Source organism: Chaetura pelagica, unplaced genomic scaffold (genome assembly GCF_000747805.2).
Source record: "Chaetura pelagica isolate M959 unplaced genomic scaffold, ChaPel_1.0 scaffold82, whole genome shotgun sequence".
Lineage (NCBI taxonomy): Eukaryota > Metazoa > Chordata > Aves > Apodiformes > Apodidae > Chaetura > Chaetura pelagica.
Window position 1 is genome coordinate 6,024,353 of NW_009952990.1, and position 23,076 is coordinate 6,047,428.

The window sequence follows — 23,076 nt, forward strand, 5'->3', positions numbered from 1 at the left end:
ACTCTAAAGAGTCTCTAAAGCTTTACCTTTCTCATGTAACGTCCTCCAAATTTCTTCTAAGGACAAGAACAACCAATTATTAATTAGAGTAATATTTTCTGCAAATATTATATATATTGTATTTCTTCTATTCAACACAACTCCTAGAATACCAATAAAACGCAAATGTGTAGAAGCTATATACAATGTGGAAATAATTGATATTAAAAAATACAAATGCTTTTTAAAACAGTGGCTGCAATATTGTCCTGGTTCTATATACTGCAGCATCTTTTTATTTGTTTGTTTGCTTTCACATTCTCTTACCACACTTGTTTTCTTAGGTTTTAATTTGCGTGGTTGTGCTCAGCACTTTCACTTCCTTTTTGTTTTAATGTCTGAAGTATTTCAGGCTGCGGTCTCTCTGTAATATCTTTGCTTCTGAAACAGACAGGATGCAGCATGTCCTGCAGGGTGGAACTAAGTTTTATTAAATATATTACGCATGTAATACAGGAATAGGGTCTCTTTCCTGTTGCAACAAATAGTGTTAAATGTTGGATTATTCCAAGATTAATTTTATAAAAATTCTTAACCTGATTGAGAGGAATGATGCAAGTACTAAATATGTTTGTTTTCTGTTTCTTCTGTGAGTATCATTTATTATGTTTTGTTAAAGAGGGCAAGGAGGAAAGCAATTCATCCTTGTTGCTGCACTCTGGGGACCCTCTGGAGGGAGGAGAACTGCACCCTTCCTGACTATGTCTCATGCTAAATGCTTCTAGGGCACAGGCAGGAGGGGGAACAGGACACATGAGTCTGTGGGATCAAAGATTTGGCACAAGGAGGGAAATGTGGAGAAGGGATCAGACCTCCCTCTGGAATGATGGAAAGGAAAAAAAACTTCCCTGAGCAAGAGGTTTGGGCAAACCAAGGGCCATTAACTGCTTCTGGTGTGAAAGGCAGATGAGAGGCAGACCTTGCCCTGTATGGATACAATGGGTAGGAGAGGGGAACTGAGAGATTTGTTTTAAAAACTTCTTAATATGGGTTACCTGACAGATCAGTGATCTCTCTGTACAAAGAATGATCTTGTTCTAGTTAAACTATTTTGATCTCTGATAAAACCTGTCTTTAGAGTCAGGGAGATATTTAGTGCCTCTGGACACACTTGTTGAGAAAAGGCAAAGCTTTCCCATGCTTTGGCCAGTGCAGGGTTGGGCTTCTGTAATCCTGCATTTATTCTCAGCAAATGGTTTGCTTGCAATTAAACATGGATGTTTTTTTTCACTTTACATACTACTCAGTGAACAAAAGATGTTGGCCAGCAGCATAGCTGACCTGTCTGTGACAATTTGTATGGCTTGTGCTACATCACAGCTGGTGGTGGAAAAAGCTGAGGGGAATTATATACTCAAGTCTGATACATTATGGTATTTACTAGAATATGCATTTTCAATCCTTTTATGCATGTTAGAACAAAAAGGACGGCTAGTGCTCAGTACCACCTGGAGTGTCACAGCACTTACATTTTGTAGTCCACCCACCAGCTTAAGAGCAGCCATATAAATTTATCTGATGTTACTTGCATCAAACCACAAATTACTGGCTTCCAACCCAAAAATGCCGACTAAACTGGAAGTTAGATTGGAGACAGATACAGGATCCCATCCCTCTTTCTAAGCCTTCTTTGTGAATTACTAGTTACAGTTGTGTTAGAAAGTCCTGTTCATGGGGAGGATGCAGCCATGTGCAAACATTCCATTTGGGCTTCTAGCTTGTTTTGGCTTATATTAAAATACATCATATTACTTAATTGCTCCAAAGTTGACCAAGTTATCCAGTTCAAACTGAGTAATTTACCCTGATTTACCCAGCCACAAATCTCAGTATCATCATACTTCCATACATATATATCAAGCAAACTCTGAATTTGTGAAGGAATACATGCTCTTACATTTTGACTGCACAAAGTAACACTTTCTTCCTGAAAACATGGTGCAACTATTAAGTCTGAAGTCACCTTACTGATGACCAGCTACACTACATTGATGCCGTTGCTTTTATCAGTTGGAATTGTTATCTCTTCAAAAGGTGGAACTCAAAAATTCTCAGGAAAATTTAGTTCCATCACCAGAATGATTCCTAACAACACCTGTTGTGTCCCTTCTCTCAATGTGCATAGGCTTCAGCATAGAATCACCAGGAAAATCCGTCTAAAACTTGGCATCAGTTTCTCCTTCTTAGGGCAATGTGGGAATAGGTGCATTGTCCTCCTGGCCACCATGGCTTCAGAAATCTCTGAGATGTCCCCCCATTGAATCATATCATAGAATCATGAAATGGTTTGGGTTGGAAGGGACCTTAAATATCATCTAATTACAACCCCTCTGAATGGGCAGGGACACCTCCCACAAGACCAGGTTGCTCAAAGCCCCATCCAACCCACCCTTGAACACCTCCAACGAGGGGGCAGCCACAACCTCCCTGGCAACCAGTTCCAGTGTCTCAACACCATTACACTTAAGAATTTCCTCCTAACGCCTAACCTAAATCTACCCTCTTCCAGCTTAAAACCATTACCCCTCATCCCATCAGTACACACTCTGGTAAAAAGTTCCTCCCCAGCTTTTCTGTAGCCCCCCTTCAGGTACTGGAAGGCTGCTATATGTTCTCCTCAGAGCCTTCCCTTCTGCAGGCTGAATAGCCCCAACTCTCTCAGCCTGTCTTTGTAGGACAGGTGCTCCAGCTCTCAAATCATCTTTGTGGCCCTTCTTTGAACTCGATCCAAGAGTTCTATGCCCCTCCTGTGTTGGGGGCTCCAGAACTGGACACAGTACTCCAGGTGGAGTCACACGAGTGTGGAGTTGAGGGATAGAATCACCTCCCTTAACCTGCTGGCCACTTTTCTTTTGATGCAGTCCAGGACAGTTAGCTTTCTTGGCTGCAAGTGCACATTGCCAGTTCATGTTGAGTTTTTCTTGAACCAACATTCCCAGGTCCTTCTCCTCAAGGCTGTTCTCAATCCATTCTCCACCCAACCTGTATTTGTGCTTGGGATTGCCCCAACTCCAGTACAGAACCTATGCACCATCTTACCAATGTGCACCTGAAGAGCACTCTGCCTTGTGTATACACTGTACAACCAGCGTGAAGGGTGCATGGCAGGTTTTAGTGAATTTGCTGTCATATCTTCAAGATAAGAAAGGCTGTGAAGGGGAAGGTAGCAGATTAATCCTGAAACTGCTCTGTGGACCATGTGAAAATTTGGATGTCACTATTTCATGTTCCCATTTGGTTGAGTACCATTTGAGCCATTTTCATATTTTGTCCAGGATGAGCATCCAGCTTTAGCTGGGTTTATATTATTAAGCCACTGTTACTCTTTTTCAGAGCTTGGTATAACCCTTTCCTCTTAGTTTTCCTTAAAGCAGTTAACAATAGATACTGCAACGATGCCAAGAGTTTGTAGTTTTTAATTTTCCTATTTATATTCACTGTTACTCATATGCAAGCCAATTGCTTACTTTACTTTTTTAATTATTGCTTTCTTTATATATTGTACTCTGGTTTATTACTTAAAGAGTCCTTGGAACACAGTGTTCTTAAACAAATTCCATTTTCTGTTTAACAGTTTGTAAACACTTCTTCTGTTTAAATGTCTAGATATTAGGTACTGATACTAATACTGGATTATTTCATTTTGGGGTAAAAGTAACTCAATCATATTTTAAGTATTTTTACTACAGGAGCTACCATATTAATGCTGACTTTAGTCTTATTCGTTGTCCTTTTGCATAAAATAATTGCAGAAAACTTTTCTGAAGTCTATCAAGAAAGAAATAACATGGCAATCTCTGCTAGTATGTGCTGTTTCTAACATTGGTTGATCGGTGCAGGAAGTGTACATAATCAGTGATGGAATCATGGAATCATAGAATCCTAGGGGTTGGAAGGGACCTCTAGTCCAAGATCATCTAGTCCAACCCCCCTGCCAGAGCAGGGTCACCTAGAGCACATCACACAGGAACGCGTCCAGGTGGCTTTTGAATGTCTCCAGTGAAGGAGACTCCACAACCTCCCTGGGCAGCCTGTTCCAGTGCTCTGTCACTCTCATAGTAAAAAATCTTTTCTGATATTCACCTTGAACGTCCTATGCTCCAATTTGAACCCATTACCCCTTGTCCTATCACTGGTCATCACTGAGAAAAGCCTAACTCCATCTCCCTGACACTCACCCTTTACGTATTTGTAAACATTGATGAGGTCACCCCTCAGTCTCCTCTTCTCCAAGCTAAAGAGACCCAGATCCCTCAGCCTTTCCTCATAAGGGAGATGTTCCACTCCCTTAATCATCTTTGTGGTTCTGCACTGGACTCTTTCAAGCAGATCCCTGTCCTTCTTGAACTGAGGGGCCCAGAACTGGACACAATACTCCAGATGTGGCCTCACCAAGGCAGAATAGAGGGGGAGGAGAACCTCTCTTGACCTACTAACCACACCCTTTCTAATGCACCCCAGGATGCCATTGGCCTTCTTGGCCACAAGGGCACATTGCTGGCTCATGGTCATCCTCCTGTCCACCAGGACCCCCAGGTCCCTTTCTCCTACCCTGCTCTCCAGCAGGTCAGCCCCCAACCTGTACTGGTACCTGGGGTTGTTCTTCCCCAAATGCAAAACTCTACACTTGCCCTTGTTGAACTTCATCAGGTTTCTCCCCACCCAACATTTGATTTTGCATTTCTGAGGTTTTTCAAGCTGCAAGTTGAGTCTTTTGTCCTTTCCAGCTCTGGAAAGGTCCTGCTGGCATGAAGAAGATACATACATACAATTTCCTGTGTTTTTTTCATAAGACATGTCAGAACAGGGGATGATCAGTATAAAGTTGCTCAGTCAATTTCAGCGCATCTTGGACAAAGTGTTTTCCAGACACTGCACTTAGGTAATACTGAGGGCTGCTACTGTTTGTTACACAGGGTGATATACATTAGTTTGTTTGCATTTGTGCACATTTGTGATTACCAGTAGGTGTCTGCTCCTCTGCTATTACAGGATGCTTTGATACAGTATTCTTCATAACCTGGATGAGTCAATGCTATATTAATCATAGCCAAAAAAACCCATATCCTTTCTTTGAAAAGTACCTTTATCTGTATTTTTTTTCTGTGGTTTTCATTTAATTGCATGAGTTTTCCTCATATCTCTTTCTGCTCTTGAGGAGTGTCTTTCCAACAAAGATACATTTTTTGTGCCTTGAACTCATGATGCATTCAAAAAAGTAGCTGAATTAATGTTAGTTCTTATCATTTCAGTTGATTCATTTTTTCAACAAACACCAATTTAACTGCTATCAGTATATTTCAAGAAAATAGGTTTATCACAGTCAGACACAACTGTTTCTAAATAACCTGACATATTAAAAACATGCATGCTTCTAGTCTTACAACAAAATTACAAGAACATTACAAATACTGCTAGAAAATACTTTTCTATAGATTCGTACAACTTTGTGCATTCCTGGGCATTCTGCAGTCTGTTTTCAGCAATAATTACTGAGGCTATTGGTTATTTTTCCACTGAAACCATCTAGAGCTCTAATTCTAGGAACTGCATTTAACTGTGTTAGATTAGTAATAAGACCAAGCAGTGCATGAGTAGCATTCTGAAAGACACTGATCATAATGGCTCTATTATAATACACACATGAAGTGATGTCCACACTTCAAGTAATTCACAAACTACATGTTTCTTTGGCTATTGTGTTCAGATTAGAGCTAAAAGTCCCATTAGAACAATGTAAAGTTTGTAGAGAGTGGCTCCTCTCAGCCAATTTATCAACCAGAGGATGTTATCTTGCTCTACAACTGATTTACTGCATTTGCTACTAGTTCTGCTGAACTCAAGGAAAATTACACCTGCAAGTCAGGAGATGGACTGTGCCCATCATATTTATGAATCACAACGGAAAGAAATGAGCAGTGTTCACTACATATGCCAGTTCTTATACCTAGACCACAGGGAAAGCCTAAGAAATGCAGCTGCTGAGACAATTAAAAGGATGAGGCATGAGACCTCAGGGCACTGCAGTACTTTGCAGTCTGTAAGTAATTAAGAAGGATGTTGAATAACACCCACAGGAGATAAATATTTTTTAAAAAAAGAAGATTCAGAAATTTTTCAGCCAAGAATTCCCTAAGAATTAGCTGAAATGCCCTGCTCCACATCTCCACATCTACACATCTCCAGTACAGCTTGCAAGAGCAAAAATACTTAAGATGCCTAGAGAGCATTAATTTTTTGAAAGCTCTCAATAGGAGGGCTAAGAGACAACCCACATAACTAAAGGTCAGCAATCCTGGTATTAATCCAGGACAGATTAATGAAAAAGCACTGTAGGATTTATATCACAAAGAATTAAAGGGTAATAATATTAACACTACCACCAGTCATCAGAGTATATTGGAAAGTACATCTTGTCAAAAACCTGATTTGATTCTTTGAGGATAATGGTCACAGACAGGTCACAAAAAGCTGGGAATCCTCTACAGCAGATGGTGTTTCTAGTGAGGTTCATACTTAGCCTGATGCTAGTCAATGTTTTAATCAAATGTAGCTGTCTCTGATCCTAGCTGAATGGCAAACGAAATTGAGCAGAGGGCAGCCCAGATCCCCTGCCAAATTCTAAACAGTTACACATTCATCCACTATCAGTACTGACTGGAGTATGAAGGGATTGAGAGCAGCCATGCAAAGAAGGACCTGAGAGTACCAGTAGATGAGCTGGTAACGTGCATTTGCAGCCCAGAAAGCCAACCATATCCTGGGCTGCATCGAAAGAAGAGTGGCCCAGCAGGTCAAGGGAGTTGATTCTACCCCTCGACTCTGCACTCGTGAGACTCCACCTGGAGTACTGTGTCCAGTTCTGGAGCCCCCAACACAGGAGGGGCATAGAACTCTTGGATCGAGTTCAAAGAAGGGCCACAAAGATGATTTGAGAGCTGGAGCACCTGTCCTACAAAGACAGGCTGAGAGAGTTGGGGCTATTCAGCCTGCAGAAGAGAAGGCTCCAGGGAGACCTTATAGTGGCCTTTCAATGCTTATAAGGTACCTATAAGAAAGATGGGGACAAACTTTTTAGCAGGACTTGTTGCGATAGGACAAGGGTGAATGGTTCTAAACTGAAGGAGGGTAGATTTAGACTAGATACAAGGATTACCTTTTTTAACAATGAGGGTGGTGAGACAGGGGAACAGGTTTCACAGGGAGCTGGTAGATGCCTCATCCCCAGAAATATTCAAGGTCAGGTTGGATGGAGATTTGAGCAACCTGATCTAGTGGAAAATGTCCCTGATCCCTGCAGGGGGATTGGAATAAAGGACCTTTAAAGGTCTCTTCCAATCCTAACTATTCTATGATTCTATGTCATACACCTAAGAAAAAAGAATGTTGACCACAGCCACAAGCTGTGGAATTCCATCCAGGGGCAAAAAAAAGGTAATAATTAAGGGCATCATATACACTGATGTGTGAAGGTAAGCTTCCATTATGGTGACCCTGCACCTGTGAGTTGTCTATGATCCTCAGATACACAAAGAGCAATAAAAGGGAAAAGCCAAGGTGATTTGAGCTAACCTTTAGAGCACTGGTGAGACTAATATTGAAATGTTGCTCCAGCTTTGATGCTCTTATCTCAAGAAAGATGTTGAAGGTGCACAGGAAGTGTTTCCCCAAATATTTAAGACCTTGAAGAAAAGGCCTTGCATAGACAGGTAAGGAATCTGCACAGCTTTTAAAAAACAATAGTAAGAGATAATTTGCTTACAACATATCAAATATCTACAAGGCAAAAAATAGTGACTATAAAGGGAATTTTAATAAATCAGGAAAGGCATAACAAAACAAACAAACAAACAAAACACTCAGCAAATGAAAGCTAAGCACAAGGAATTTGGAGAAATGTTCTAATTGTTGACTGCAAGAATGATTAATCCCTGGAGCAATAACCAATGAACAAGTAGTTTCCCTGCATCTTAATGCTTTTATGTAAAGACTGAAAGCTTTTCTGTAAGAGCTACATAAGTCAGATGCAAGACATGCACCAATTAATACTGAATTATTAATCTCATTAGAGAGGCAGGAGATCAGATCAGATGTCCCACCAATTTCTTCTATCTTTCAACCTTACAATTTCATGCATAGAGCTGAACTCCCCAGTTCCAGCCCAACCTTCATGTGTTACTGACACATGGGTGTTTTATGACTCCTTGCTTCTCCCAGAAAGCCCACTGCTAGAGACCATAGATAAACTATGTGCAATTCCTATGCTATTGCCTTTCTCTGAGGTGCAGAATATGATCGTTCTGATTTAAAGTCAAATCAAACTATGGTCATTGGGAACTTAATTTAAAATTATTTTAATTGCAAATTACTTTCTGCAATGTGTTTGCTCAAATAGTCTCTTCTGCAGCTGTCACTTAAGTAGTTTGGAAGATGCAGCACCTTTTCTTTTGTATATGAAAGGCTTGCAATGAACCCCATTATGCAGCCTGATGGGGAAATAAATATGATTTTGCAGAAGATACTGTAGAATTTGGTACAGGAGAGAAGGGTAGGCATGAAGAATCTCTCTTTAACTCACAGAGCTAATGATGACAGACTGTCAGGGAAAAAAATATGAAGGTATATAATTATTAGCTGGCATGCCTCAGGCATCACCCAGGTGTTAATACATAAAGGCTGGGCATGTAAGGACTAACCTCCTCCTAAGGTCCTTTGGCATCCATCCCCCAAATCTTTTAATAGTGCCATTTGTTTTACAGTATTGTTGGACTATCAAGAAATGGTTATAACAGAATACTAACAAGAAACACACATGCATATAGTCCTTTTTTTCCCAGATATTCTGAATCTACACTCAAGATAACTCATGTTATTAACTAAACTGTATAAAGACATAAGCTATGTGCTAAACCAACAAGTGTCCCTGGTAAACTGATGGTGAGCAGTCCCTAGGAGTGCTTCTTTTGACTCAGTAGCTCAGTTCAAAAGAGCTTACGCTTGCTAACATTACAGAAGGTATGCAACACTTGCTTCCAATTAGATGAAGACTCATGATTTAGCTGTTGTTAAATTCTGACTTAATTTGATATTCATTGTTCAAATTTCTTAAATGTTTTAGTCATCCAAAAGGGAAGGTGAAAGCTTGCAGTGTAAAATTGTTAATCAATCACCTTACATGAACAGCCAGCAGTGACACACTGCAGCGATAATTTATGGACGTTCTGCAGTCTGAATATCAATCACCCAGATTATTCAATTTATGCTTACAAATAACAAAGCAATTGCAGAAATCTGGACCCATTTCTGAGTGATTCATAAGCATGGGTGGAAAATATAATCTCAATAACTACCTGACGAGCTCTGACACACACAAACACCCACGGACTGGCATGCAGTGCAAAACAGTTCTTGTGGTTGCAAAAGAGTTCCCATTTATTTCCTGCTTTCCAAAGCTAAAACTTTAAAAAACATTTCAGGCCAATAATTACTTATGCTTCCTCTTCCATCATCAGGTGTGTCCGGTATTTTTTCTTCTTGGGATATGTTGCTTAGAAAAGTCTAAAAAGGGTACACAGTCTCTTCAAAATAAAAAGAAGATTAAGCGCTTTTTTTGCATCATTCAAATATAAGATGTGGAAAAGAAAGTTGTCCCACTTCCTTTAAAGCCTGGAGCCAAAAAAAAATTATTTAATTTTAAAATGTCAGCTTAGCAAGAAAATATTCCTCCATATACACAGTGGGCTTTCCAGAAATATTTGTTTAAGGGCATGATCCACCTCTCATTCACTTCAGACTGATCCTGACTTCAAAGGCTTTAGCTGAGGCCCTACAGGTACGTTTGGACAGTGGTGAGCTTTATCATGCATAAATCTGTAGTTAAGTACACACAGAAATGCCAAGTCCCATTAATTACGCAAGATGCTTCAAGAAACTCAGGAGCCATCCAAAAGCCCCTCCTCTTTCAAGTCCATCACCTTCTGCAAACAAGACTGTCCCAAGAGCTACAGGGCTAAGCTCTTGAAGACGTCACAGCTTTCATTCCTTTTACTTCACTGCCGACTGAACTTTCTCCACACATCCTTGAGTGAGTTGGCTGAAGTACCTGTGCTGAAGACAAAGGGTCATTGGGGATGTAGCTAAGCTCAACAGGCACTATGCATGAGGAGGTCCAGTGAGGGCACTGACAGCAGCATAACCTTAGTGCAGTTCTGCACCAGGAATAAATGCTGTCACCTCTCGGTTATCATGGACATACTGCTCCCAGATCTGGAAATATGACCAGATCACTGGCCAGTGCTGTATGAGGAAGCTCAGAACTCCACATGCAAAAGACCAGCATTTCAACACAGGACAGCTGAATCATCTCAACAGGTATCCAGAAGTGTACCTTGCGCAGTTATCCATGTCAGCCTATATAACTCACCAGAAGAGTGGAGATAGGACTAGCTTCTAACCTTCCTCATCCCTATATGTACCAGCTATATCTCAAGTGCTCTATTTTTACTTGCACATCATCTTTAATTCCTACAAAATATCACAGAAACATACAACCATATAGTGGTTTGGGTTGGAAGAGACCTTGAAGATCATCTAGTTCCAAACCCCCTGCTGTGGGCAGAAACACCTCTCACTAGACCAGGTTGCTCAAAGTGCCATCCAACCTGGCCTCAAGCACTTCCAGGGAGGCGGCAACTCCAATGTCCCTTGGCAAACTATTCCAGTGTCTCGCCACCCTCACTGGAAATATTTTTTTCTTGATGTCTAACCTAAATCTACCCTATTCCAGTTTATAGCCATTACACCTCATCCTGTCACTGTCTGCTCTTGTAAAAAGTTCCTCCCCAGGTCCCTTTGGGTACTGGAAGGCTGCTATAAGGTTCTTCTCTTCTCCAGGCTCAACAACCCCATCTTTCACAGACTGTCCTCATAGCAGAGGTGCTCCAGCCCTATGAACATCTTTGTGGTCCTCCTCTGAACTTGTTCCAAGAGTTCCATGTCCTTGGGGGCTTCAGAACTGGACACAGTACTCCAGGTAGGGTGTCAGGAAAGTTCAGAGTAGAGGGGCAGAATCTTCTTTAGCACTCTTCTTTAGATGTGGCCCAGGTCACGGTTGGCTTTCTGGGCTGCAAGTGCACATTGCAGGCTCATGTTGAGCTTCTCATCAACCAGCACCCCCAGGTCCTTTTCCTCAGGGTTTTTTTCAATCCATTCTCTGCCTAGTCTGTATTTGTGCTTGGGATTGCCCGAACCCAGTTGCAGAACCTTGCACCTGGCCTTGTTGAACTTCATGAGGCTGGCAGGGGCCCAACTTTCAAGCCTGTCAAGGTCCCTCTGAATGGCATCACTTCCTTCTGGTGTGTTGACTGCACCACACAGCTTGGTGTCATCAGCAAACTTGATGTTTTCAAACTTCAAGTGCTGAGGGTGCACTTGATCCCACCATCTGTGTCACCAACGAAGATGTTAAAGAGCACCATTCCCAGTACTGACCCTTGAGTAACACCACTCATCACTGCTGTACATTTGGACATAGAGCTGTTGACCACAACTCTTTGAGTGCAACCATCCAGTCAATTCCTTATCCACTGAGTGGTCCATCCACTGAACCTGTATTTTTCCAATGTAGACTTCAGGATGTCATGTGGAACAGCATTAAACACTTTGCACAAGTCCAGGTAGATGACATCAGTTGCTCTTCCCTTGCCCACTGACATTGTGACCCCATCATAAAATATAAGACTTGCCAGACAAAACCTAACATGTAGAAAACAACTTAGCAAGAAACAATGTCCTACATGTTCTGCTGATAGAGAGGGATGACATTCTTCTGAATGCTACTTAACTCTTCAGATCAGATGTTTTATTAAGTTTCACATTTCAAAAAAGAAAATAATTCTGTAAATGGATCTGTAATTTCCATTGCCAAATAATGATCTGTTAAAAAATGTAATTCCTCCATATGTCACCACAAAAAAGAATTATAGGAAGAATATGTTAATTTATACAAGTCTCACATAGATCACACACCAGTTAGTTCAAAAGTATTCTCACTTTATTTTAGAGGATTGATGAGTTCTGCTTTGTGAATGAGCCTTGTCTCATAATAAGAGCCAATTCTAAACTATGTAACATTTGGTGTTGTGACGATCCAATTATGAAATCTCCAACATCTTTAAATACTATTTTTATCTTTGTTTTCATTTGAACCAAATTTTCTTTCATTCCTTCTGTAGTTGGCTCTATTTGCCAATCTCTGTTTTGTATTTTCTACCAAATGTTTTCTTGAAATTCAAAGAGGAGATCACATAGATGTACTTTTCTATTTTCTACATTGTGACTACCAGAGCTTGCTTTTAGGGATGTGTTTTATGTGTAATCTTGATTGAGGAGCACGACACTTTTACTGTAAGTATTATTTTGTCACTGTCGTTCTTTATTCTGTGGTTCTTTTTCTTGAATTTTAATGCATAGAAGTGCCTTGTAGTAGATTGGTCACTGAGTTTCATTAAGCACATTAAATTTTTAGCTACTAGTTTAAGCTAAGAATCACAGCTTTTACATACAGCTTAACAAACCTCCTTTAACTCTCTTTCTTTCAGTTACTCAGATCTGTTCATGCCACCCATGCCCCCCCAGGGCACAAGTGTCTGTTGCAACTCTTTAATAGCTGTCACTCCCTCATCCATTACTTCATTCTCTCTTTTCTTTTCCCGCTTTGCACCCCAGACGGGGTGTGGTGCACTTCTGTAGCAAAACGTCTTCAGAACTGGTGCTTCTTAGCATTCCTAGAATGGGTTGCAAATCTGCAGTACCAGACTTTGTTCCCCTATAACTCACACCAATTAACCCTTCCCCTATAACACAAACACACACTCACAACTCCCAGCCTTTGGCAGCCATAAAAGTGCAATTTATCCACTGCTGAAAACTGGTCCTCGAGCAGTTCGACAGGGAAGGGGAGACAATTCTGTATAGAGTATGAGCAGTACCAGAAGGAGCTCTTCCTGCAGGTGTTCAGTGCTTCACATCAGGGGAGAGCCTCCCAGCTGGCTTTCAGTGTGTACCCCACAAATACCTGTGCTGTAACTCAAAGAGGGCACGAGCATGCAGTAAGCTGATGTGGTCAAATTGAGAAACTCACAGCTTTACATGCCTGTCAAAGGTGAGAGCCTGTGGTACACTAAATCTCTGCAGGTGCTTTCTCTGAGGGCCAGCTAAATTGAACCATTATATAGCTGCTACAGGCAAAAAAGCCCACAAAATCGGGCAGTTAACAGAGCTCAGCTGACACGTGTTAACTTGCTAGGCTAAATGTGTAAGATCAAATGTTTTCTCTGTTTTACAGTACACATTAGATTTACTGCACATCAAAAATTACCATGCATCATCTAAATAAACAACCTAAAAATTAAAAAAAAAAAATAACCCAAAATGCTTTTGGTACAAACTGCCTTTCTGTTTACATGTCCAAAACAGGACAAAGAGAAGCATCCATGGAATCTATTTCAGATCATGATTTCTGCTGTCTGTGGTGGAGAGTGGACAAACCAAGTTTTAACAAGTGTATTACACAAATATGGAGGAGTTGGCACGAACATAGTCTGGTAGCAGCTGCAGCAGCTTAGCACTGCACACTGATGGCACCTGTGTGAAATGAGGGGCATCTTCATGCTGCAGAAGCCTCTGCAGCTGCACAGAAATACCAAGAACCCATGAGGTCTCTCCCAGAAAGGAGCACTTTTGGTCATGGTCTACAAATGCAGCATCAGCATCATTTGTATGAGAAACAATGTACCCAGCAGGACCAGGGAAATTATTATCCCCCTCTACTCAGCACTGGTGAGGCTGCACTTCAAATCCTGTGTTCAGTTTTCGACACCTCACTACAAGAAGGATGTTGAAGGGCTAGAGCATGTCCAGAATAGAGTAACAAAGCTGATGAAGGGTCTAGAGCACAAGTCTTAGGAGGAGCATCTGAGGGAACTGGGATTGTTTAGTGTGGAGAAAAGGAAGCTGAGGGGAGACCTTATAACTCTCTACAACTACGTGGTGAGACAGTTGTGGGTCTCTTCTCACAAGCAACCAGCGATAGGACAAGAGGAAATGGCCTCAAGTTGCAGCAGGGGAGGTTTAGATTGAATATTAGGAAAACCTCCTTCACCAAAAGTGTTGTCAGGCACTGGAACAAGCTGCCCAGGGAAGTGAAGGAGTTATCAACCCTAGAGGTATTAAAAAGGCATGTAGATGTGGTGCCTAGCGACATGGTTTAGTGGTGGATTTGGCAGTGCTGGTTAATGGTTGGACTTGATGATCTTAAAGGTCTTTTCCAACCAAAGCGATTCTGTGATTCTATCACTACTTAGCAGTCATCTTTCTCAATAAGTGATGCATGTGAAAAATTACTCCTGTTGTTTCCCCACCCTAAAAATCTTGAGAGACACTCCACTAAGTAATTTCAAACCTGAGGTCAGTTCAGCAATAACCCACTGAGATTTTCCATGCCAGGTCAGTAGGATATGGAGGAGCCAGAAGCCCTGCTCCCATGATAAAGTGGACCATCACCCAGGCTAATTTACCCTGCTTCTCAGATGTTTGCTGCTGGATGATCATCTCTTTTGTCCTTGTTTATCAGAGACTGTTCCAAAGATGCTTCAAGACTGCTATCTGGGTCAGTCCAGTGCCAGCCCTTTGAGGATTTACGAAATAAGGGTCATGATTTCAGTTCCTATTAATAACAAAATGAGCAAATAGAGTAAGACAGAAGCTACTGATTTGATATTATGTTCATTAATCTTTCTGCATTAATCACTCTGCTGCATGCTGCACCACGCTGTAAAGCTTGTATATCTCTCTATAACTAGCCTCAGATTACTCTGTAGTAGTCCAAACTGGATGGGAAAAAAGGCATAAATGACTATGTAAATGCTTTGTAATCCATTTATTCCATTTGTTAATTTGTCATTGTGCTAAGTACCTGCAAAACAATGTTTGTCAAATGCCATGTGAGTGAAATACATCAATCATGACAAGATACATAGCACACAAATATGCTTTAGGATGCTGGCTTCAGCCCTCTAATGCTTAGTGCCTGGGGTTTTTTTTTGTTATTTGTTTATTTTTTTAGTGGGTGCTGACTAAAAGGTCATTTGTGTTTGTTTTTTGGTCCTCTCTAAACTTCCTGAACCTCCAAATTAAAAAAAAACAAAAAACAAAACAACAACACAAAAACAACACCTGGATCATACACACATACAAAAACAATCACATGGATTTAATTACTTTTTTTTTCAGTTGTGTGCAATCATTTCTGTACAGCAACACAATTAAAATGCTTTGTGAAAAGTACATTCTCCAAAATTTCACTGCTATTAAAGTGGTTTATGTTTTTAATATGGAATAGAGAGAACTTGTAAATAATCTTCTTACTACTGCAAGGAATGCAATTTTCCTACTAATTGTCAAGGATTTTAATTAATTAGGTATTTAAAATTTATTTATTTATTCATTACTGTTTCATACTTTACCTTACAGTTTTAGGTGAGACATATTTGAAGCCTTAGGGAAACAAGTTTCAACATAGTCCTACTCAAACCACAGAGACCAAGTTTCCTGAAGAGACACATTTCATTGTCTAGTCCCTACTTACAGTTATTATTACCACTAGAATAAACAAGAGTGAAATAAAGCTACTGTGGGTTTAAGGCAGTCCATTATAAAAAAGGGGATGAAACTGTCCAGACCTAAGCTGTGGCTGTTGCTATTCTTTTCCTTCCTAATCTTTCCCTCTCAGCTTACATTTCTGAAGTCTGCAGGCATTTATTTACTATGAAAAGCGCTTCTCCTTCTTGTACTTCCTTCTACAGAAGGCTCAGATTACTCTTGCTATAGATTCATCAGTGCATTTAATAAATGTTAATTTATGCACTGTTTTATAATATTGACATGACAGTGGAAAAAAAAAAAAGATGAAGACAAGATAGTGTTCAGATCCTGAAACACAGGTGAAAAATGCCCAGCTAAACTTCACAAGCAAACACTCCGAGCAGTGCAGGAGCCAGCACAATGAGCTGCCATACTGCAGTGTGCTTACAGGAGGAGCCGTCTCCCAGGTCTAAACAACCAGCCTAGTTAACCAGCTAGCATGGACACCTGCACAATCACAGGGTGGCTGGATTTCACAACTTCTGTTGAAGTTCAGAGTGTTTGCTCATAACAATTCTAAACCTAATGTGAGACAAAGTACCTGTTAATTCAGTATCCGGGGAAAACTGGGGTGACATGGTGGTCTGTCCTATTATCAAGCATCTTACAAATTTTCAGAGAGAGGAATTCCTTATAGGTTTGCCCAGCCTTTCTTGCCCACCACAGGTTGTGTGCCTGTGCTTTTAGTTGCTTTGGGTTTTCTTTTAAGGATAATGACTCTGATTCCATGCTGTTCTTTGGACTCTGGGAAGTTAAAATTTGGAGAGGTGCAAAAAGGAAACTTCAGAGGTAATGTGAAAACCCTTGAAAATATGATTTGCAGATTCAAATTAAGATGGTTGTGGGACGTGTCACATGGCAACTCTACAGAGGAGACACATCAACTCAACTAGCAGACACAACCCTTGGGGAAGCAATTGTTCTCCAAAATGATTAAGGACCGAAACCTTTTTTGCAGACGCCTTGCAGCAAAGGCCAAGCTTGCCAAGAGCACTAGCCAACAGCTTGTTTTGAGTAGACAGAAGTCATGGCAGGAATTTGCAAGTCTTGCCAAAACCCTCGTAACTGTAAGACTGATAATCAGATATACCCACAGGTGAGAAAGCATTCTCACAGTGGCTTGTAAGAAACTTTCTCTATTCAATTTACTCTTAATGCACAATAGCTAAATTTTTACAGTTAGAAATAGTGTTTTCTTAGCTTGTAACTAGTACTCTTAATTTTCTGTATGGATCCCTCTCCTGCTCAGGTCCGTGTGCTGATGATTTTGCTGAAAATGCTTCATAGGAAATGACTGGTTTACTGCCTGGTTCACCAACCTTCAACACCATGTATTATGAATCATAAAATATTAATCTTGAGTCTTTAACACCATAAATAGGAATCTTGTTTAAACAAGAACAAACAATCTTTGAACAGGGTTATGCTACTGTGAATGAAATTCTCATTACTTTGACAGTGCCAGGCTTCCAGCCTGGGTGATTTCTTGCTAGTTCTTGAACATTCAGAAATAAAAATCATAGCAAAAGAGCGTAAGAAAATAATTTTTCATTTTCATGGTGCAAATGCAGACATTAACCAAATATATAGATTTCAAGTTTGCTTCAGGTTCTAGTAAGTAAATAATTGCATGTTTTTAACTAATTATTCTGTTTATTTAAGTAATGATCTGAAATAATATTAAAATTACTCTAATTTTAAAAAATATTACCCCAAAATACCAATAGCAAAAGAACATGAAGGGACTCTTTTAGCCAGCAAAATACACAACAAAAGGAAATGAATTATGTTTAAAAGGCACCAGACTTTTAACACCTCTGCTAAGCACCAAATCAAGAGAAATAATAAATAATGCACTATAGCTCATGTTAATTCTAACATTATTCATTCATGAATGAACAGGAATAGGTAGCTAACTCAATAATGGCACTTTTCTAGTATATCCATGGTAATGTAAAAACTGTGTTGGCATTTTAGATTGTGGGTTTTTTTCTTTTTTCCCCATAAAAAGCAGGTATCATAAAACACTGTGCAGGGACCTGACAGGATTGAAGATGCCTAAAATAGTGTAATTTTTTCTAAGTGAAAGCACATGGGGAGGAAAAAAAGACTTTATCTTCCACAAAGTTTGAATTCACACTGGAGGCTGTGACGGTATCTATAAGTTACTCACATTCAAAACCAGCACAGTTTTAAGCAAGTAGCATGGACATGACATAAGATGTTTTCAAGCATTTAATGAAGTGGATATTTGTGTAATAATTTTAAATTGATAAGTTATCTTTGCTGCTTTGTTAGCAGAACTGTTATCCACTCTCAGAAAGGTTTATATGCAATGCTAAAATTGTAAAATTCCAAGGACTCTTAACTTTTTGGTCTCTTGTTTACCTCTTCAATGTAAGCAGCATTTATGTGAAGCTGAAAGATTACTGAGTGGCTCATGGGTTATGTTGTACAATGAAATGAAAATGTAGGATTTGGAGTATTTAGAAATATTTTTCCTGTTTCTTTTCACTGTGATTTTTCTTACAGCATGTAAATTTTTTTTGAACTAATGACAACTTTATAAAGTTAGAATTCCATCTATTATCCTCTAGTTGTTACAACATAATTCTTTGAATAAACAGTAAACTTCCTTTCTTAGTAACATATTTTCCATGATCAAACAGCTGCTATAAATGACAGAAAGAAAATGCATACATCTGAACATACAAAACTACCTCTTATGTCCACGTTACAGTATCATTCAGTTTTTTTTTTTAGGTCTTAGATCTCAAATTCTTGCATATTTGAAACTACCATTATATTTCTAGGAGGTTTTAAATGCTCAGAACATGTATTCGACATCTATATAAAATATAAGTAAAAATGGACAATGAAAAGAAAAATCTTTGTGGTCTAAACACTTCCATGGCTTAAATCAATTTCAATTGAAGGACATAATAGGCTTTCCATTAAGTGACATGCAAAACAGATACACATTCTTTTCACAGTGTGAGATATGCATACACAATGCCTGTGTATCCAAAATTGGAATGAAAATCTTGATCTGTAGCTACTCTAAATTCTAGTACAAGACAGTCTAAATTATTTTAATGCTAACATTACAGAAATGAAAAATAGAAAACTGTGCATTTAGCAAAACTAAGTCATTATTTCTTTAAGCAAAACTGTATTCTCATGTTTGTTGTTGAAAATGTTATTACTGGAAAATGTCGGTGTGGAAAAGTAAGTCCATTTTATGCTAACTCTTTCAATGTGCATCTGAAATTCATAATTGCAGTTTTTAAACACTATAAGAGGCTCTGTCATTTCTAAACAGTTTGCTTTCATGCTCTAAATGTTGTGATGTGTCTTATTCAGGTAGACAGATCAGTTATATTTTATATGAAATGACATTCCCATTCCTGGAGAAGTGAAAATTCAACTTAAACATATCACAAGCAATTTTTAGTGTAAAAATCACTTTCTGTAGCTGTAATTAGCTTTGCAAAAATAAGCAATATAAAACTTTATACAGACAAGTAAAATATTTTCTTTTATGTTCCAGGGCAGTAAACTGTGGACCCTCAAATACCCTGTTTTATTCCCAAAACGTTGGTTTGAGCTTTCATTTTTTCACTCAGCCTGAGTATAGTAAGTCTACATGCTCTGTTTGCAGGGAGGGAGAATAGAGCTTTAGTGTGACGAATGAGTCAGGTGAGTACTTTTGTGAAATAATAAAAATAAATATGTCAGCTTGTCATTAAAAGAAATAGGTTGTCATTCTTTGTTTATTAGTCCTGCCTGCAACCCAGGGTTACCTACTGTGTAGAAATAGGTTTGCTAGATAACTTGATTTCCTGTTTCTTTGTTAAAAAAACTTGAAACAATTGGCTCATTTATAACACTTGTTAGGTTAAAAATTTGGTTTTGTACCATTTCCCTTAAAATCTGTGCCTTTTATATAATAGAAGAGAGGCTATTCTAATTCTGGTTTATCCTAATAGTGTCTATGAGAAAAGTAAGAAAAACACAAGGTAATAGCTGAAGTGACAAACAAACTTCCATAGCAGAACCAGAAAGAGTCTAAATGAGCACACATACATATATACACACACATATATATACACACACACATATACATACCTATGTCTATATGAAATATTTACAAAGCCAGAGAAGGGTCAGTGATCACAAGAGCCACAGAATTGTGGGATACACTGTAGGCTTCTCCTGAAGCCTAATACAAATGTCTCTATTATAACATACACCTTACAGTGACACTGGTCCCTTTGTTCCTAAATACAGCCTCTTGTAAAGATGGAGCGCTGTAATTAAAGGAAATAACCAAAGTAAATTACTATTTACAGCAAATTGAAGTAATACATTGCTTATTTTTCAAAATGTGCCTGGCTTGGGCAAATTCATTTAATCACACTTTCAAAGATTTCTGTCACAGGCATCTATAGGTTTGATCTGCTAGTAAGAGAGATGTTTTGAGAGCTTGCTCCCTGCCTTTGCTCATGCCAGCCAAGGTAATAAACTTAGGACATGCATTGAATTAATACTTTCTCCTATACATGGCCAAGCAGGCAGATACCTCACTTAGAGCCAAGACAAAAGGAGGAAAGGCAACAAGCTCTCATAATGAAAGCACTGAAAGGTGTTTATTTTTGGATGCTGTGTCCCAACCCTGGGACTCTCTCCCTGTTGAGATTTTTGTGTGAAAAGGCACAGTGAAGCTTTCAGGCTGTGTCTTTACCTTCTGGTGTGTGAGAAGAAGGTAGATTTTGATGCCTCAGTGACCTGATCTCCTTCCAAGTAGTTTGCTAAATTCCCACTGGCTAGGAACAGCAAAGCTGGAAGTGCACTAGATGGAAACCAGAGGCCATGATAATTGTACAAAGGCCTGCTGAGATTTTCCTAACTGCTTCCAGCAAAAGAAAAGAGTCCCCTAGTAGCAGTGGTAAGTCCCACAAGAAGGAACAGTACACTATGTTCACTCATATATGAATAACACTTATTTTATCACATGAAGTTATAGATCCAGGTGCCCTAATGGAAAGAGGACTTAAACAAATATGTCACTGGGTAAAAAACTTGCCATTTTCCCCTCAGATATTGCTTAACTTGCAGTTCTTTCTTGTCTCTAACATAAGGAGTGTTAGAATGAAGATAATTATTTTTTGTTTGGTATCATAACCAATACAAACAGTATGATGTGAATTCCATCTTTTTTGTTTACACAATCTGGAAAAAAAGGAAATCAACTTAAAGGGCAATGTGATTGACCGTGAAAGAAAGATTACAGTGTTATGACAGGACATTGTGAGCAGACAACTTGAAGGATAGATTCTGATCTCTCTTGCACCTTCCTATGCTTGTTTAATTATTCTGAATTGAGTTATAATACTAAATATAAGGTTATTAATCCCAACAGTTGTAATAATCTTAAAGCTTTCTGATCCCTTTTTACAGTTTTCTTTTTCAAAGACTATATAATATTCTACTACTAAAAAGATAAAATCCCACTAACCACTACCTGACTTTCCACATATTTCCACTGCAGGAAGGAATAATCTGAAAGCCCAGGAGCAAAGAAGTAAAAAGCTACTGGATGTGAAAAGCTGTGTAGACCCAGCTGTGGGGATTCAAGGTACAGCACTGGATAACCAGAAAATGCCAGAACTATGAATCGTCTCTGTGCTCACAGTGCCAGATTTTGAGACCACTGAACATCAGACAAAGAAGAACTGAAGCTACTAGTTAGGCTTCTTATTTACAGTGTTGCTTTAAGATGAAGCCTAAAAGAAGTAGCTCCAGAATGCCTTGTGAGTTGTCAGACAATTGAGTTTACTGTCACAAAGGCAGTGGGAAAAAAATCTGAAGACAGAAAATGCACCATTCTGTGTTCTATCAGAATAGTTCGAGTGCCCCTCTGAGTGCCCGTCTCAGTGGAAGAAAACAAAAACAGCTATGATTTATTTTCTGAGGCAAGAAATCTGCACCTGGATGAGACTGAAGAATACTTTATTCCTGTATCACGTTCCTGGTAGTATCTACCTGAGAGGCCATGTGAACAGCATAGAGGGTGGGACTGTAAAGAGCAACAGCATTAAGTCAAACTGCAGTTCCCACCAGTAACTTGGTATCTGACCTCTGACAGTGGTCAATTGATATTTTCTTCTCTTACATCCTTCCAACTTCCAGTATCCTTGAGTTTTTTAAACATTTTTTTAATCTGCATTTTTCCATGCAATAGCCCTCAATGGCTTTATCTACCATATATTATGCTCGCCTCCCACTGCTAAAAGTCTGCTTCATAGGTGCTAGTTTCTCTTCTCTCTCAAGCTATACAAAATGTTCTCCTAAAATGTTGGTTCTCCCTAGAGGTTCTGCTTCTGGTTTTGAAAGAGGGTGAGCAAAATGAAAAGTTCAGGGTGAAACTCACCACAGGATCTACAGTTTTGCTTAGCCTTGTCTATGGAAGAATCTGAAGCCTTGCACAGCTGTGAGTAAGCAAGTGTTAACTCACAACTGGAGAGAAAGGTGCCACTAAGCTCAACCAAACCACAGGGTGACTGGGGAGTAGAGCAGTGGTTACACTGTGGGGGTGAGTGTAGGGAGATTATCCCACTGAGAGCTTGAGTCTCTTGAGTAGGAGCACGTGTCTTTGAAGTAATATAAGGTCAAGTGGATATTTGAGGTGTTATCAGAGTTAGATGAGTGGCTGTAAGAGATTATCAGTAATCTAAGATGACTGCAGAACCACTGTCTTGCCCCTAAAAAGCACCAGAGCAAGAGCAAGGCAGTGGTGCAGGTTAGTGAGCAGGCGGAAGGGGAGAGCAGGGCGGCTGGAAGAGCCTGTGAGTAAAAGGCTGTGCTCACAGCCCACAGAACAAATACCATACCTGAAACTTCATCCAGTTCTGCTTGCTCCCCAGACATGAAACAGCTTATTTTTACCTCTCTTATCTGCATATCTTGGAGGGAAGGGTCAATTTAGAAACTAGGAAAAACAATTTTCTAATGCTTTCTCTGTCTGTAGGCAAGTTGGTAGAAATAAGAGACGGTAATCAAAATTCCTGCTAAAAAAAGACTTTGGCTAACATTTCTTTTCAGGATGATGCTACTGGCACAGCGGGAAGCCATCACATATAAAGTCTCCAGAATCCAAGATCGCTAATTACTGGCACAGTTCTCCACTCTGAGTCACTTAAAATACTGTACATTAAATACAATTCTAGCAGAGGGAAAAGAGAAATCTGTAAAGTATAATTATTTTAGGTGTATTTGATTTTGACTTTGCTTCCTCTTCCCGATCTTGCATTGATCTGGACCTCCCCGCTCCTA